At 39.4% G+C, this 16,092-nt stretch overlaps 1 long non-coding RNA gene across 1 annotated transcript in view; it reads left to right on the top strand.

Moving 5' to 3' along the window:
* LOC104849201 overlaps positions 1–16,092 on the top strand; it is a 27,962-nt gene that overhangs the window by 7,891 nt on the left and 3,979 nt on the right. The window contains exons 2-3 of the long non-coding RNA XR_776669.2: positions 3,663–3,764; positions 6,184–6,306. This is a non-coding gene — a long non-coding RNA (uncharacterized LOC104849201). The remainder of the gene's footprint in view (positions 1–3,662; positions 3,765–6,183; positions 6,307–16,092) is intronic.

Genomic DNA, 16,092 nt, shown 5'->3' with positions numbered 1-16,092 from the left:
GGGGTATAGCTCAATGATAGAGCATTTGTCTGTCATGCACATGATCCTGGGTTCAACTCCACCATCGCCAAAAATAATAAAAATTAAAATGTGTATAGCCAGTCATCCATGTTATCTCAGTACTTAAGAGAGGCCAAAGCAGTAGGATCACAAGTTTGAGACCTACTTAGCAAGACAATGTCTCAGAATAAAAAAGGGCTGGGGATGTAGCTCAATGCAAGGGCCCTGGGTTCAATCCCCAGTACCATAAAATAATTAATAAAATGTTTTTCAGGAAAGAATTCCACTTATCATATCAAAAGTACTTTATTTTGCATTCTCTGGTGTTTTGTATTATGTATACAAAACTTGCCTATGTACACTGGACCACAAACATTAGTGAAAGAAATCAAAGATCTTATTTTCATAGGTTGGAAAGACAATACTTTCCAAATTATTTACAGGTGCAGCAACATCTTGGTTGGCTTTTTTGCAGAAACTCAAGCTCATCCTAAAATCCATATGGGAAGACAAGAGACACAGAGTAGCCAAAACATCTTGATATAGAATGTAAGATGTTCACATATTCTTGTTTTAAAACAATAAAGCCATGGAAATCAGCACAGTATGGTATTTTCCTAAGATTAGACAATAGAAATCACAGTCCAGAAATGAACGCTGTAACATCAACTGATTTTCAACAAGGGAACCAACACAGTTCAGTGGAGAATGAATAGCCTCCACAGTGGTGTTAGGATGATTGAGCATCCACAAGAAAAAAGTGAAGTGAATGTGCTTACCCCATAGCACATACAAAAATTAAACTTATCCTGGATCACTGGCTTTAAGTGATAAAACTAAAATTCTTAGAAGAAAGCTTTTGTGATTTTGGATTATGCATTCATGTACTACAGAAACAGTCAAGGAACATATATAAATTGGAGCTCATCAAAATTAAAATCTTTTGTGCTCTCACAGGACACCATTGAGAAAAAAGATAGAGCTGGTCGGGGATGTAGCTCAGTGGCACCACACCTGCTTGGCAAGTGCAAGATCCTATGTTTGATCCCAAGAACTGGAAAAAAAAAAGAAAAGAAAAAGATAAAAGTCAAGCATGGCAGGACACACATATAATCTCAGCCACTTGGGAGGCTGAGGCAGGAGCATCACAAGTTTGAGGCCAGCCCAAGCAATTTAGGAAGACACTGTTTAAAAAATGTGTTGGGGTGCAGATGTAGCATTTGAGAGGCTAGCAGGAGAATTGCCATTAGTTTGAGGCTAGCCTAGGCTACATAGTGACTTCAAGGCCATCCTGAATTCCTCATAGAAGACCCTGTCTCAAAAAAAAGAAAGACTCAGCTAGGCGTGGTGGTGCACGCCTCTAATCCCAGCACTCAGGAGACTGAGGCAGGAGGATCGCTGTGAGTTCTAGACCAGCCTGGGCTCCATAGTGAGTTCCAGGTCAGTCTCAACTACATAGTGAGACCCTGTTATCAAAAAAACCAAAAAAAACCCACAATGTGAGAATATATTTGCAAATCACGTAATAGATAAGAAAAATAAATAGGGGCTGGGGATCTAGCTCAGTGGAACAGCACTGTTTGGCAAGCACAATGTCCTAAATTTGATCTGTGGTACCAAAAAAAGTATACAGACTATATTAAATTTTTTTTTTTTGAGGCGGTCTTGTTGGTCATGAAATCACTATGCCCGGGCTGGACTCAAACTCATGGAGATCCACACCACCATGTCCAGCAGAGTATACAAACAATTCTAAAACTCAAAAAGACAATCCATTTTTTTTTTAACTTGTTGTTTTTTTTTTTTTTTTTTGTACGGGGGATCGAACTCGGGTCCTTGCACTTGCGAGGCAGGCAGCGGAATCACTGAGCTAAATACCTAGCTCAACCCAGTTTTTTTTTTTTTTTAATGGGCTAAAATTTGAAGACATTTCTACAAAACTATGCAACTTAGGAGGCTGAGGCCTGAAGATCGAATTTGAGGCCAGCCTGAGCTATGTGAAACTGCCTCAAACAAAAAACAATAATATATGTATATGGCAATAAATACATCAAAAAGTGCTCAACCTCACTAGTTATTAGAGAAATGCAAATTAAAATTACAATGAGGTACCATTTCATATCCACTAAGATTGCTAAACTAAAGACGATAGCAAGGAGAAATCTAATGAAGTGAATGATAGCCTCTATGGAGCTGAGGTGGGAAGAGTTAGCCTTTAGTGTGGCCAATAAAGGGGGACACATTTTCCAAATTATCATTAAAAATAATGAAAACAACCAAAATAAGACTACTTTAATTATTACTGTGTGCCATCAGTCCTAAACAATGTCAGTGAAAAAGCATGTATTCCTCCCTGAAAGAAGTATTTTTAGTGAAGTCAGAGTTCCTCATTGTGTTGTCATTCTGGGCCAAATGATCCTTTTTGTTACAAGAAGCTATCCTGTGTATCTTAGGGTATTTAACTCTATCCTTGGTTTCTACTTACCTGACTTCAATATGTTTTCCTCACTTGTAACAGCCAACTGTTTCTAGACATTGACAAACATCCCCTTTACATGCAAAATTGATAAGGTTGAAAACCACTGATACAAGTTCTGAATAAATCCTGTTATTTTCTATTAAATTTTAATAACATAATTAGTAATCAAATTAGCATTTTATGTATCTTTTCATGAACATCTTACTGTTTGGAGAAGTCTTACATAGTTGCTCCCCGACACATAAGGACCCAGCTTTTAGCTATGTCTTGGTGTTTAGAGTACTTTCTTAATGGTTCTGAATTATTCCAGCTTGTTTTGGGTATAGTTCGTGTCTCCAACTCCCTTAGTGCTATCTATATAAATCTTAGCTTTTAATAGCAGATTCAGATTATACAGTGATAGCACTGTGATTGTAAAAAGACCAAAACAACTTCTATTCCATTATTCTATTCTGAACCTCTATACAAAATTTTCTTCCTCACCATTTTCTTGTTCCTATGCCAGCCTTATATAAAAAAATAAACACTTATGTAAAAGTACTAGTATTTTTTTCCTGTCTTTGTACCATAGTTTAAATTTTTGTTTAAAAAAATTTGAATATAGGGCTGGGGGATTTAGTTCAGTGGCACTGCACCTGCCTCACAAGTGCAAGGTCCTGAGTTTGATCCCCGTTACCACACACACAAAAAGTTTGAATAGCATAATTACATAAAGGGAAATAAAATATTTCTTAACTTCTTCTTGGTCCATGTTATGAGTATGTAAAATAGCTTTGTCAGGCTGGGAGTTGGTAGCTACAATGCCTTCTTAGCATATTCAAGGGCCTGCATTCTGCATTCCATCCCCAGCATGAAAATAATATTCTCCTTTATAGGGAGGAAAGTTCTACAAGTGATCCGTACTCCACACCACCATAATTTGGAAAAAGAAAGTACGTTAAAAAGAGAAACCGGTAAAGTAGTATGGTGGAAGCCTGAGAATTTAAGATGAGAAAAGGGAAACGAGAGGGTGAGACCAGAAGGAAAAATTGGAAACTTCTGAAATGTGTACATTAATGAATTTTATTTATCATTCTGTTATTTCTTTGGAGTTTGGGCAGCAGGCCAAGATTTATAAATCTGTTCTTACCATGCATTGAGTTGCCAATTAATCACTGTTCTTTACTCTTTCCCTGCGGTGTAGCTTCAGCTCTGCCTTGCTGTGATCCCCATCAGAGCAGCCTTCTGTATTTATTCTCTAGGCTGCTGCAGAGGATCCTAGGTGGTCAGAGTGGGGAGCTAACAGGTAAATGAATACGAATACGTGAAAGGAGACATTGTATTTTTGCCATGCTGCGAATTGCACCCAAGCCTCACTCATGCCAAGCCAGTGGTCTACCACTGAGTCACATCCCCATCCCTGGTACTTTTATCACAACTACCATTTTCTGTGAGGAAACTACAGCTCAGGCTTAATTTTTTAAAAACTCAAATTCTATTTAGAATTCTTAATGGCACAAGAAAAATGAAGATTAAAAAAAACAAAACAAAACACTACCCCACCCCAAAAAGCAACTCAGTAGCACAGATAAACTGGTCATAGTGGCACAAACCCATAATCATGAGTTTGAGGGCAACCTGGACAAGTTAGTGAGACTATCTCAAAATAAATAACAATGATTAAAAGAACTGAGGATGCAACTCAGCATTCCCTGAGTTGATGTACAAGGGAAAGAAAAAAGTCATACACAGGACATCTTTTTTGGTGGGGGTAGGGTCTCCATATATTGCATAGTGTAGCCTGGCCTGGATCTCAGTACCTTCCTGCCTTATCCAGCATAGCTAGGATTACAGAGTGGGCTACCATACTCAGCTCTGACTCACTTTTTAAAATTGTGCCCTTCTGGTAGTTCTTTGTTGCCAGCCAGGTGTGGTGGCACATGCAATCCCAGCACTCAGCAGGTTGAGGTAGAAGGATCATTATAAATTTCACAGCCAGCCTGGGCTAGGTAGTTCAAAGCCAGCCTGCACTACATATACATAGCAAGATTCTGTCTCAAAATAAACAAAAAACCTAGCCTGGGCAATATAACAAGTTTCTCAATAAATAAAAATAAAAAAGGCTAGAACTGTAGCTCAGTGGTACAGCTTCTCTGGACTGGAGCCTGGTATCACAAAAAACAATCCCACATTTGATCTCAATTGTAAACATTTTAAAATGAATTCTACTCCAGGTGTGGTGGCACACACCTGTAATCCCAGCACTCGGGAGGCTGAGGCAGGAGGATTGCTGTGAGTTCCAGACCAGCCTGGGCTACACAGTGAGTTCCAGGTCAGTCTCACTACATAGTGAGACCCTGTCTCAAAAAAATAAAACAAAATAAAATAAAATAAAATAAAATAATAAAATAAATTTCTACTGCTTTGGTAGAAAGCTTAATTATAGGAGGAAGTATATATGAGATTTTGTCTTGGGATTTCTAAGCATGACCTCAGTAAAATTAACCACATTCAGTGTTTCTTTGCCCAGCCACAAAATGCATCATTACACAAATATTAGATAATGTGAATAATCAGCACTCAAAGTTCTCAAATGGAAATTGCTGCTTTGTCACGATAATACGGACTTATATTTGAGCTTTAAATAACTGGAATGTCATTTTAACAAAGCAACCTAGCCAGACTTATTCTTAATTCAGTGTAAATATAGACTCAGTGTGGCGGCCTTTAGCTAGCTGGAAGTGAGGTGTGATGACAGTAAGGTACAGTGTATAAGTATGAAAAGTAGCCTTCATCCAGAGTGCTTCTTTGAGTAACTGGTGAGTGAGGCTATTTAAGTTATGAAAACTGAAAAAAGGGGGTTTGAAAGCAATAAAAACTATTATATCCTTTCCAGCCCATCCCATTTACCTCTCAGAACTTGAAGTAACAACCAAGAACTGGGGATGGATTTTCCCACGTACAACTTCATCTATGCTATCCCTTTAAAACTGCAGTTGGTAGCAAGGATTTTCAACCAGTCCCTCAAGATTCATGCCCAATCCCAGTGTTTGGGAGGCTGAAGCAGGGAGATCAAGAGTTTGAAACTAGTCTGCAGGACATAGCAAGGCTCTGTCTTCAGAAAAAAGTCCACATTCAGACATTTCATCATTTGTTGGTTCATTCACTCAACAGTCATCTGTCACAGATCAGACGCTTTGACAAGCTGTCTATTACCCATTTGCTCATAATTAATTATATTTATCTGCAAGCAGTTTGGCTTTTTCCTCCTAGCACACCCGCCCTTTCTGCCTAAAGCAAACATGGCATAGCCCAAGAAAAGAAAATATGCCTTACTCATCTCTCCATACCAGTGTCTGACAGAGCTTTTAAAATCCCAGCACTCAGGAGGCTGAGGCAGAAAGATCACTACAAGTTCAAGGCCAGCCTGGGCTACATAGTGAGTTTAAGGACAGCCAGAACTGCATAGAAAACCCCTGTCTCAAAAAAGAAAAAGAGATTAAGTACATTGTGCATCCAATGCATCTGGGACAAAAGGGTAGGGAATCTACACTGTGTCCCAAGATGGTTCTAAAAGAGCAGAGACAAGAAGCATCGATTGATTCCAGAAAGTAAAACTAGGTGTTTCAGGCACAGATTGGTGAAATGAACCTTTCATACCTTTGAGTTCCTTGAGTTTTGAAACTTAGGGATTATCCACTCAGGAAATTGGAATTTTTTGATAGACAAACAGCTTGAGGAAAAGCAGAGCACCTCACCTCAGGCAGAAGCAGGGTCCCTTCCATGTGGAGAGGAATGGTGTGAGCAAGTGTGGCCCATCAGAGTGGAGCTGTACAGCTGGACAATAGGTAAGGAAACCAGTTCTCCTGACTTCTCATCTAGACTAAACTACTGCTCTATCTAACTGTCCCTGGGTGGCTGTTTAGGTGCTTCAAATTAAGATTCAAACCTACATGAAGTAGGACTGTGGGGAAACTAGGAGCTCAAGGTGCCTCTTACCAGCTGTATGATTTTGAGCCAGCATACCCTCTCTGTGCCACATTTTGTACACCTCTAAAATGAAAGTCACGGCATCTCCTTTGTAATGGAACACTTGCAAACACCTAGCATGTAGATGGTGATCAATTAGTATTGCCTGTTGTTAATACTAGAAATAGTCATTCCCTTTTCAGCTTTATGCCTTTACTCAAGCTCAAGCTGGTAATATTCTTTCCTCATGTTTTTTATCAAGACTACCAATTTTTTAACCTTTTTCTTTTCCTGGTCTGACTAACTGAATGTCATTTCTTTGTTGTCCGAACTTCATAGAGCCACAGCGGTTTCCTGTTTTCTTCCTTGTCTGCTCTTCTGAAGTTACTGGGACATGTGTCTGTGCAAGTAAAAAGCATTTTGGGTGGCTGGGAATCCTGCCTTGCAGTTCCAAGGTCCCAAGTTCAATCCCAGTACCAGAAAAAAAAAATCTGGGGCTGGTAGAGGTTTGTAATCTATAATTTCATAGCCATAGACCTAATTGCATGCTTTCTGCTATTGCTGGTCCAGAAGCAGAATGGAACTCAGGACCTTGCACTTGCCAGGCAGGCATAGCGCTGCTGAGCTACATCCTTGGCCCTCACTGATAGATTTGTGCAAGGGCCCCAGGCTGCCTTCATGATAACAAAAGGGCTTTCCAGTATATAGAACCTGTTTCTGCATACTATGCATGATCTTACTGCAGAGGGAGTTGACTATAAAACCGGTTTATAAAGAAGAAATCTGCCCAGGCGTGGAGGTATACACCTATAATCCCAGCTGCACTGCAAGTGTGAGGCCAACCTGAGCAGTTTAGTGAGATTCTGTCTGCAAAAAATCGAAAAAGGACTAGGAGTATGGCTGAGCACATTCTGAGTTTAATCCCCAGTACTGCAAAAAAAAAAAAAGAAAGAAAGAAAATGACTCCACCCAGTTGTTTCTGAAAACATTGGTCAGGAAATACAGATGTTAAGTTATACATTAGCCTTACACATTCTAAACTTATTAACGTGCCTTTGCTTAAAGGCCCTTGTATTTCCCAATCTAATATGTGTCAGGCATTGTACCAGGCTCAGCAGACTGAGTGGTGACTAGGACTTAAATAGTGATGTCTCTCTCAGAAGGTAACAATCCAACCAGCAGATTTCTTTCCTCTTCCATCTTATCTTCTGTCTTTTCTTCCCCGTCTTTCTTCCTATTTTTTCTTTCCAGCCCCCTTTTTGGTATCCCACCTTATTCCATGGAAGATTTGGAGTATATGGTGAGATCAAATAATACAGTGAATGCTTAAATATTTAACAAAAATTTATTACAGTAAAAAACATACTGCTCTTAATCTCCCTCAGAATACTCCCCCCTCACTTTATACACACGTATCCCAGAAACTTGCCAGTTTCTGAAGCAGTTCTGCACACTCTTTCATGAGTGTCTTTAGTTGCACTGTTGTGGCTACCTCGATGTCCCAAATCAATTTAAAGTGTGTATTTAGCATGGTCATTTTGACTAAGAAGAAGTAGAAGTCACACACTGCCAGATCCAGTGGATAAGATGAATGAGGACTTACATAATGTTTTTAGGAGCCTGCTTTTCTGTTGGATGGCACTTAGTCACAACATTCACCGTCCTTCTGTCACATCATATAAAGGCACTGATGTAAGACCTCCAGAACTGTTTCAGAAAGTGTAAGAATGACAGGTGAAGTGTCTGAACTGAGGGGGATATTTTGAGAGGAATTAATGGCAATATAATTTTTACTGTAATAAATTTCATTTATACACATTGTTTATTTTGATCAGCCCTCTTAAAACCTTTGTTCTTGTTACAATAACATACACAGAATTAAATATTCTAGTATACAGTAGTTAGATTTTTCTCAGATAATTACACAGAGCACCAATTTCTTAAATTTTGCACTCTTTCTGAAACACACAACCCTATGTAATTAATGATTTTGGACAAAAGACATAATGAAAAATATATTTTACTTATTTTGGATAATGCCCTTAGGCTTTAGGCCACAGCTCAGTTTGAATTCCTATAATTTTTTTTCAAGTAAATTGCTTTAAAAGTTGATTTGAGCCAGACGTGGTGGCACACGCCTGTAATCCCAGTAACTCGGGAGGCTGAGGCAGGAGGATCGCTGTGAGTTCCAGACCAGCCTGGGCTACATAGTGAGTTCCAGGTCAGTCTCAACTACATAGTGAGACCCTGTCTCAAAAAAAAAAAGTTGAGATTTGATGAAAATAAATTTCTTCAGCTCACAAATGTCTCTATTGTAATTTTGTAATGGCAAATGCAGATATACAGGCATTACCTAGAGTAGTGTCTGTTTTGTATGTTTTGTACAGAAAGTCTAATTTCCTTGGGAAAATGTGCAGTTATCTGCTGAATGGAACATTGAGAATCAGCTGTTTTATTTATTTTTTCTCATTGAGTTTATTGGAATGTTTTAGGTATACAGTACAGTTACATTCATCATTGGGATCTTGTACCTTTACATGACAGGTCTTCGTTCTCATTTTTGCCCCTTACCCCTGCCCTCCCTTCACCCCCTCCTCCCTTCCCTATTTACACATACTTTATTTCCATGTTTTCATTTTCTCATTTTTTTTTCTTTTCCCTTATTACCTTTCCCCTACCCGTCCCACTTCCCCTACACCTTTAGTCCTTTTCTTCCTATGAGAATAAGCTATTTTATTGTGTTGGCCAAACACACCTACAAGCTATTTCAAAAGATGGACTTAGGTGCTAGGGGTGAAGGTCAGTGGTAGAGCGCTTGCTTAGCCTGGGCAAGGCTCTGGGTTCTATCCCCAGCACCTGACCCTGCCCGCCAAACCAGTTCTAAAGATTAGTGATAGGAATAGCATGCTGCACATTTTCCAGAGTAACACCAGGGGTCACTGCAGGCTAGAAACCACCAACCATGTTTTAAAATGACTGAGTTTAGTCAAGATTTAATTGAATACTTGTTAATTGTTGCATTATTTTTTAATACCCTTGTTTTATAATACCTCGTATTACTTTTAATGATCTTTAAAACTCAATTTCAACTCAACTGTTTAAAAAGGAAGGAAACCCTTTGTTTAGGATTTTAAGAAGCACTGTCTCAATCAGACTAAGTATACTTATAGGTATCTTAGGAATCTGTTTCCAGCAAAAATAGGGTACATTGTTATAATTTAGTGGATAAAGTAAGGCTTGAAACAAAAAAATGAATTGTTATATTTTTTGCATGTTATATAATCTATCTAGCTGGGCATTGTGGTGCATGCCTATAATCCAGGCACTCTGGCAGACTTGAGGCAGGAGGCTCACAAGTGCTACTCCTGCCTGGGAAACTTATTGAGAGTATGTCTCTAAGCAGAAAATATAAAGGCCTGAGCATCTAGCCCAGTGTAAAGGCTCTGGGTTCAAACCCAAGTACAACAAAAAATAAAATGTATATATTTATATAATATTTCTGCCTACACATTTCATCTGTTAGAAAGAGATGACTAAATGAGGATTTCTACAACCCTAACCAGGTGCTTCAGCATTTTATAGAACCTCACTATTTTTTTGCTTATAACCAAAAAAGCTACAACTTATATGGAGATTTGTTTAACTGTTGTGTCCTACAATGGAATTTCATTGCAGTTCTTAGAATCCTGAGATGACTATTTTTTAAATCCTATTGGTGAGTCCGAAAACAAATTCTTACAATTTGGAATCTATTTCATGGTGGCAGAAGCCTGTAATTCCAGCACTCTAGGAGGCTGAGGCAAAAAGGATTTCAACTTTGAGCCAAACCTGGGCAATTTAGCCACTTGGGAAGGCCTTGTCTCAAAGTAAAAAAATAAAAGGGACTCAATATATAGCTCAGTGGTTCCACTGCCTGTCTCGCAAGCTCAAGGTCCCAAGTTTGATCCCTGGTACCAAAAATATAGGTCATTGCAAAGGCCCTGAAATGAATCTCCAGTACTGCAATGAGAAAAAAGAAAAAAAAATAGCTGGGATTTAGCTCAGTGGCACTGTGATTGCCTTACACGTGCAAGATCCTGAGTTTGATCCCCAGTATGGGGGGGCAGGGGGGAGAAAAAGAAAAAAAAATGGAGAGAAGGAAATAAGGGAGGGAGTGAGAAACTCTTCTATATCTGATATTGCAATCTCAGGGACACCATACTGATGTCCACTCCTCACTACCCCCAAACACGCTCACACTCACAGACGGGTTAATGCTCTACGAATAAAATGCCCAAGTCCATGTACAAATAAGATGGAAAATTCAGATGCCAAAGGATTCAGTTAGTGCAGATTAAAAGACTGCACTACTGCGCGAAGTTAGGGGGCAGGGGTGACAACCTGGGAACCCGGGTAGAACCACTTATCCAAGAGAATACGGATTAATGCCAATGAGAAGAATGAAGCAACAATATGAAAGATTCACATGGGGAAATATAAATGATAAAAACCTATGAAAAGATGTAGTCTCTTGTCAGAGAAATTCAACACAAGAATTCTTCAGATAACCAAAAACGTTATGCTTATATTGTCCCATGTTAATAAAAACATGAAGAACATAGTCTCTGGTCCCCAGTACTAATCTGCTTAGGCCTATGGCAAGTGTGTTTGTCACTGGGTAGAAACACTGCCTCATTCAGAGAGAGTAGAATACTTAGCAGAATCTTGAGATTCTCTGTTCAGATAGAGGGGAGATTGGTTTTAGGACTGTGGAGGATACCAAAAATCTAATCTTAAATGAAGTGTTTCTAGTGTTGGGAATCAAATCCTAAGCCTTACTCGTGGTAGGCAAGTGCTCTAACCACATTCCCAACCCTTTAATCATCATCATCATCATCATCATCATCATCATCATTGAGACAGGGTCTTGCTAATTTGCTCAGGCTGGGATGCTCCTGCCTCAGCCTCTTGTATAGCTGAGGTTACAAGTATGCACCACCACACCCAGCCATTTTCTTTTTACATTTACCATTTTAATAGGTGCACATTGATATTTAATTTGAATTTAATTTGCTTTTCCCTAATGAATGATAAAAGTGGTCATTTTTTCAGGTGTTTGTCATTTCTATATGCATGTATCCTTTGCTCATTTTCTAACTGGATTTTTGTTTAGTATTTTTTTAGAATTCTTTCTGTTGTTTTATCTTTGGTTTCTTTTGAGACAGGATCTCATGTGATCCAGGCTGGCCTTGGATTTGCATAGCCCAGGCTGGGCTCAAACTGGATCCTTCTGCCTCATCCTCTTAAGTGCTGAGATATAGGCTTGTGCCATGACACCTGGCTTTAGAGTTCTTTATTCTATGTAGCTTACAAATATTTTCTGAGATCCTTTCTTAGGACATTTGTGTGTGTGTGCCAGGGATTGAACTCGGGTCCTTGTGCTTGCGAGGCAGGCAGCAGAACCACTGAGCTAGATCCCCAGCCCCTCTTAGGACATTTTGAATATCACATTTCCCCAGGAAGTGGACGCACATGCCTGTAGTCCCAGCACGTGGGAAATTTAGAGGAGGATCACTTGAGAAGAGTTCATGAAACTGGGCAGTATGGCAAAACATTGTCTCAGAAAAACAAAGCCAGGTGTGGTGGTGCATGCTGACATCCCAGCACCAGGTAGGCTCAGGCAGGAGGACCATAAATTCTACCTCAGTCTTGGCAGTTAACAAGATGCTGTTTCAAAATAAAAATGGGCTAGGACCAGGCGTGGTGGTGCATGCCTGTAATCCCAGCACTTGGAAGGCTGAGGCAGGAGGATCACTGTGAGTTCCAGGCCAGCCTGGGCTACACAGTGAGTTCCAGGTCAGTCTCCACAACATAGTGAGACTCTGACTCAAAAAACCAAAAAATAAAAAGGGCTAGGGATGGAGTTCAGCGTGCAGGCCCTGGGCTCAGCTGCCAGAACTGAAGACAAAGTACCAAAATTACTCAAAATGAAACTCAAAGGAAAAAAGATTTAGAAAGTTTAAAGAGCGACAAAATGTGGCCTAAAAATACATATGTAATCACATATATAATTAGAGTTTCAGAAAGGGGAGTCTGCGGGTTCAGATGAAAGTTATTTGAAGAAATAATAGGTGACTGTTATGTGAGGAAATCTATAAACCATCAAAGAAACTCACCAAATTCCAAATAAAACAAACACAGCAAAGCACAGCTCACCCAGAAGTAGATGGCAAATTACTGTATGACAAGGTCTTCATGATTATTAGTCATCGGGGAAATGCAAATTAAAATAAACCACTTTATATCAAATATTAATTTAATATCTCAAAATATTAAAGACTTCCAATGCCAAACATTGGCAATGATACAAAGCAACTTTAACTCTCATGTATTCCTGTTAAGAAATTCAAAGTTGTATACCCACTCTGGATAAACAGGTTGACCGTCCTTCAGAAAGTTAAATGCTTCCCAGGCAACCTGGCAGTCCTACTTTTGTATTTTGGCAAGAGAAATAAATTCAGTGTCCACATCAAGACTAGTACAGCAGATCTTCATAGCAGCGTGACAACTACAAACTAGCAACAACTCATTGCCCATCAATACCTGAGTGCGTAAACGCAGAGCAGTGTGGGCCATTCAGTGAATTCAGCAAAATACCAAACTACATACTGAGGCAATAGGGCAGACGAATCTCAGAAGCATTATGCTGAGTGAGAGAAGTCAAGGCATAAAAGTGCTCCCCTAACTGGGTGTCTTAGTTACTTTCTCCTGGCTGGGACACAATACCCAACACCCACAAGCTAACGGAGGAAAGGTTTATTTTGGCTTACAGTTTGTAGAGGTTTCGGTCCACAGCCTTCTGGCTCCAAGGCATCACAGAGGAGAAAGAGCAAGGCATGGCAGGTTAGAAGCAGAGATCAAGGGAGGGAGACAGCCCCTTCCAGACCACACCCACAACGATGCCTTGCAGGCTTCAACTCCCAAATCACATGGGCTAGTATCACACTCTCCTGATCCCATCACCTCCCAAAAGCCCCTCCTATAAGCACACCGGGTTTTGAGGGGACCTAGATATAAATCATAACAGCACTGGCCCTGGTGCCACATGGTTATAATCCCAATTGAATTCACTTTGTAGCCCAGGCTGGCCTCAAACTCTCTATGATCTTCCTGTTTCAAACCTCCTACATGCTAGGATTATAGGTGTGCACCACCATGCCTGGTTAATTCAGGTTCTGTGGGAGGTTGAGACAGAAGAGTCTCAAAACCAGTCTGAACTGTATATGGAGTCTTTATCTCAAAACGAAGGAAGAAGGGAGGGAGGGAAGGGAAGGGAGGGAGGAAAAGAGACAAAGAAACCCCATATGCTTGGTACTTTTGCAAGAGTGGAATTTTGTTAATCCCTACCCAACATTGCCAGAAGCTGGAAATACAGTAAGCTGTGGGTCAGAGGAAGAAAAGGAAAAGTGATCCCATGAGTTGGTAGGAGAACTTCAACTAGATTGTAAAATAATGCTGGAAATACAGTAAGCTGTGGGTCAGAGGAAGAAAAGCAAAAGTGATCCCCATGAGTTGGTAGGAGAACTTCAACTAGATTGTAAAATACACTTGATCTTAGCCAAAAGGCTGAGAAGCGATTAGATTGTAAAATAAAATTAAGGTTTAAACTGCACCTTGTAGCACATGCCTGTAATTTAATTAGGCAGCAGACTCACAAATTTGAGTCCAGCCTGGGGAACATAACAAGTTCAAGACTCACCTAGGCTACATAGGAAAACCATCTTACAAACAAAAACCAAGTTTTTGAAAGAAAAGTCAAATACAAAAAGTTGAAATGTATTCCAACTGGCTGGGAGTGGCTAGGAGTGTTGATGCAAACCTGTAACCCCACTAGCACTCAGGGACTGTGGCAGGAAGGCTGCTGTAATTTAAGAGGCCAGCCTCAACTGCATAGGTGAGACCTTGTCTCAAAAAACAAACGAAACTTCAAAAATAGTGTGTGAGAGCCCAGAAATGTAACTCAGTGGTAGAGCACTCACTTAGCATTTGTAAAGCCCTGAGTTCATTCCCCAGCACAGAATAAACAAGTAAGCAAATAAATAACAAATACTAATTTCCAGTGAAACGTAACCTTTCTTAAGACACTCTAGTGAGTCACTGATTTAAAGACTAATTTAGCATCTCATTTCTTGGATAAAACCAGACTGGAGTCCTTTTGGCAACAAAAACTAATTCCTAAGGATAAATACTTTTGACAAACTGGAAATATAGCTCAGATTAGTTTGTCCTGAAATAACTACCTTTCATAGAACCTTCCTAGTGTATTGATTATAAAAAGATTTTTTTCAAATCAGACATTCCTGTTTATGTCTACCCATCCAGACATCTTGAAAGATAACCAAAACAACTCAGTGAAATTTTAAATATTATTAAAAGTCTGAGTTCCAATTGCTGAAATTTATTTCACCTTTCAATTTTCTTTGTTTCTTGGCTAGGGACAGGTCTGCTTGCTTAATGTGTAAAAGACCCTGGGTTTAACCCCCAACAAAATTTCCCCAGTCACCCCCTCAAAAAAGGAAGAAAAATTTAACTTTTCTCTGCTTCCATGTTTGCATAAAGATTATGCATGAATTAAGTTTATATTGAAAACATTTCTGGTTTGGGATATTTTGATGGAAGGCTTAAAGGGAAGAGGGCTTAGCTTTTTTGTTTGAATAGTTTTACTTGAAAATTATTTTAATTCTCAATTAAACAATAAGGAAAGATGTATTTGAAACATTTGTATTTCTATATACTCAATATAGCAGCAAACTTAAATGTTCAAAAATGACCGAACTGGGCTAGGAATATAGGGTTCTGAGTTTGATTTCTGGTATGAAAAAAAAATGACCAAATTGCTAAGAATGATAAAACATGTCTATAATCCCAGTCACTCAGGAAGCTGAGGCAGGAGGATTGCAAGTTTTAGTCTTGCCTTGGCAACTTATAGAGACCCCCCATCTCAAAATAAAATAAAAAGGAAGGCTGGGGATATAGCTCAGTGGTTCCACCACCTGCCTTGAAAGTGCAAAGACCCTTGAACCCTAGGACAAAAAAAAAGAGAATAAAATAAAAAGGGATAGGGAGGGGTATAGCCCAGCACTCCCTGGTTCAATCCTTAGTATTGTCCAAGAAAACACACACACACACACACACACACAAAATCAATCAACTTTTTTTTTTACTTTGCTGGTGAGAAATTCAGAATTTTTATTTAACTGGTGAGATATATGGCACAATTAGTTACATGGTAAAAGCATAATTAATAATTAATAAACTCACCTTTTCCCAGGGCCCAGAGAAGATATTAAGAGGCAGAGGAAAGCCAAGTGCCATAAAAGGGCTAGTTTTGGATTCACTGGATTTCCTTAAATCCTTTTTAGGCTATTGTTACACATACCCCAACTTTTGTCAGTTTAATTTTCTTTTTTTCCCGGGTACGGAGGGTCAAACTCAGGACATAGTGCTTATTGGCAGGCTTGGCCCACTAAGCTAAATCTTCAGTCCAGTGCCATTTTAATTTAAATTTTAAAAATGACCCAAAAGGGGGCCAGGGATTTAGCTCAGTAGTTTTGCCACCTGCTTCACAAGTGCAAGGTTCCAAGTTTGATCCCCAGTACCAAAAAAAAAAAAAAAAAAAAAAAAAA

This window comes from Fukomys damarensis, unplaced genomic scaffold (genome assembly GCF_012274545.1).
Source record: "Fukomys damarensis isolate Sample0158 unplaced genomic scaffold, DMR_v1.0_HiC HiC_scaffold_5, whole genome shotgun sequence".
In the NCBI taxonomy this organism is placed as follows: Eukaryota; Metazoa; Chordata; class Mammalia; order Rodentia; family Bathyergidae; genus Fukomys; species Fukomys damarensis.
This window is presented reverse-complemented; position numbering and strand designations above follow the sequence as displayed.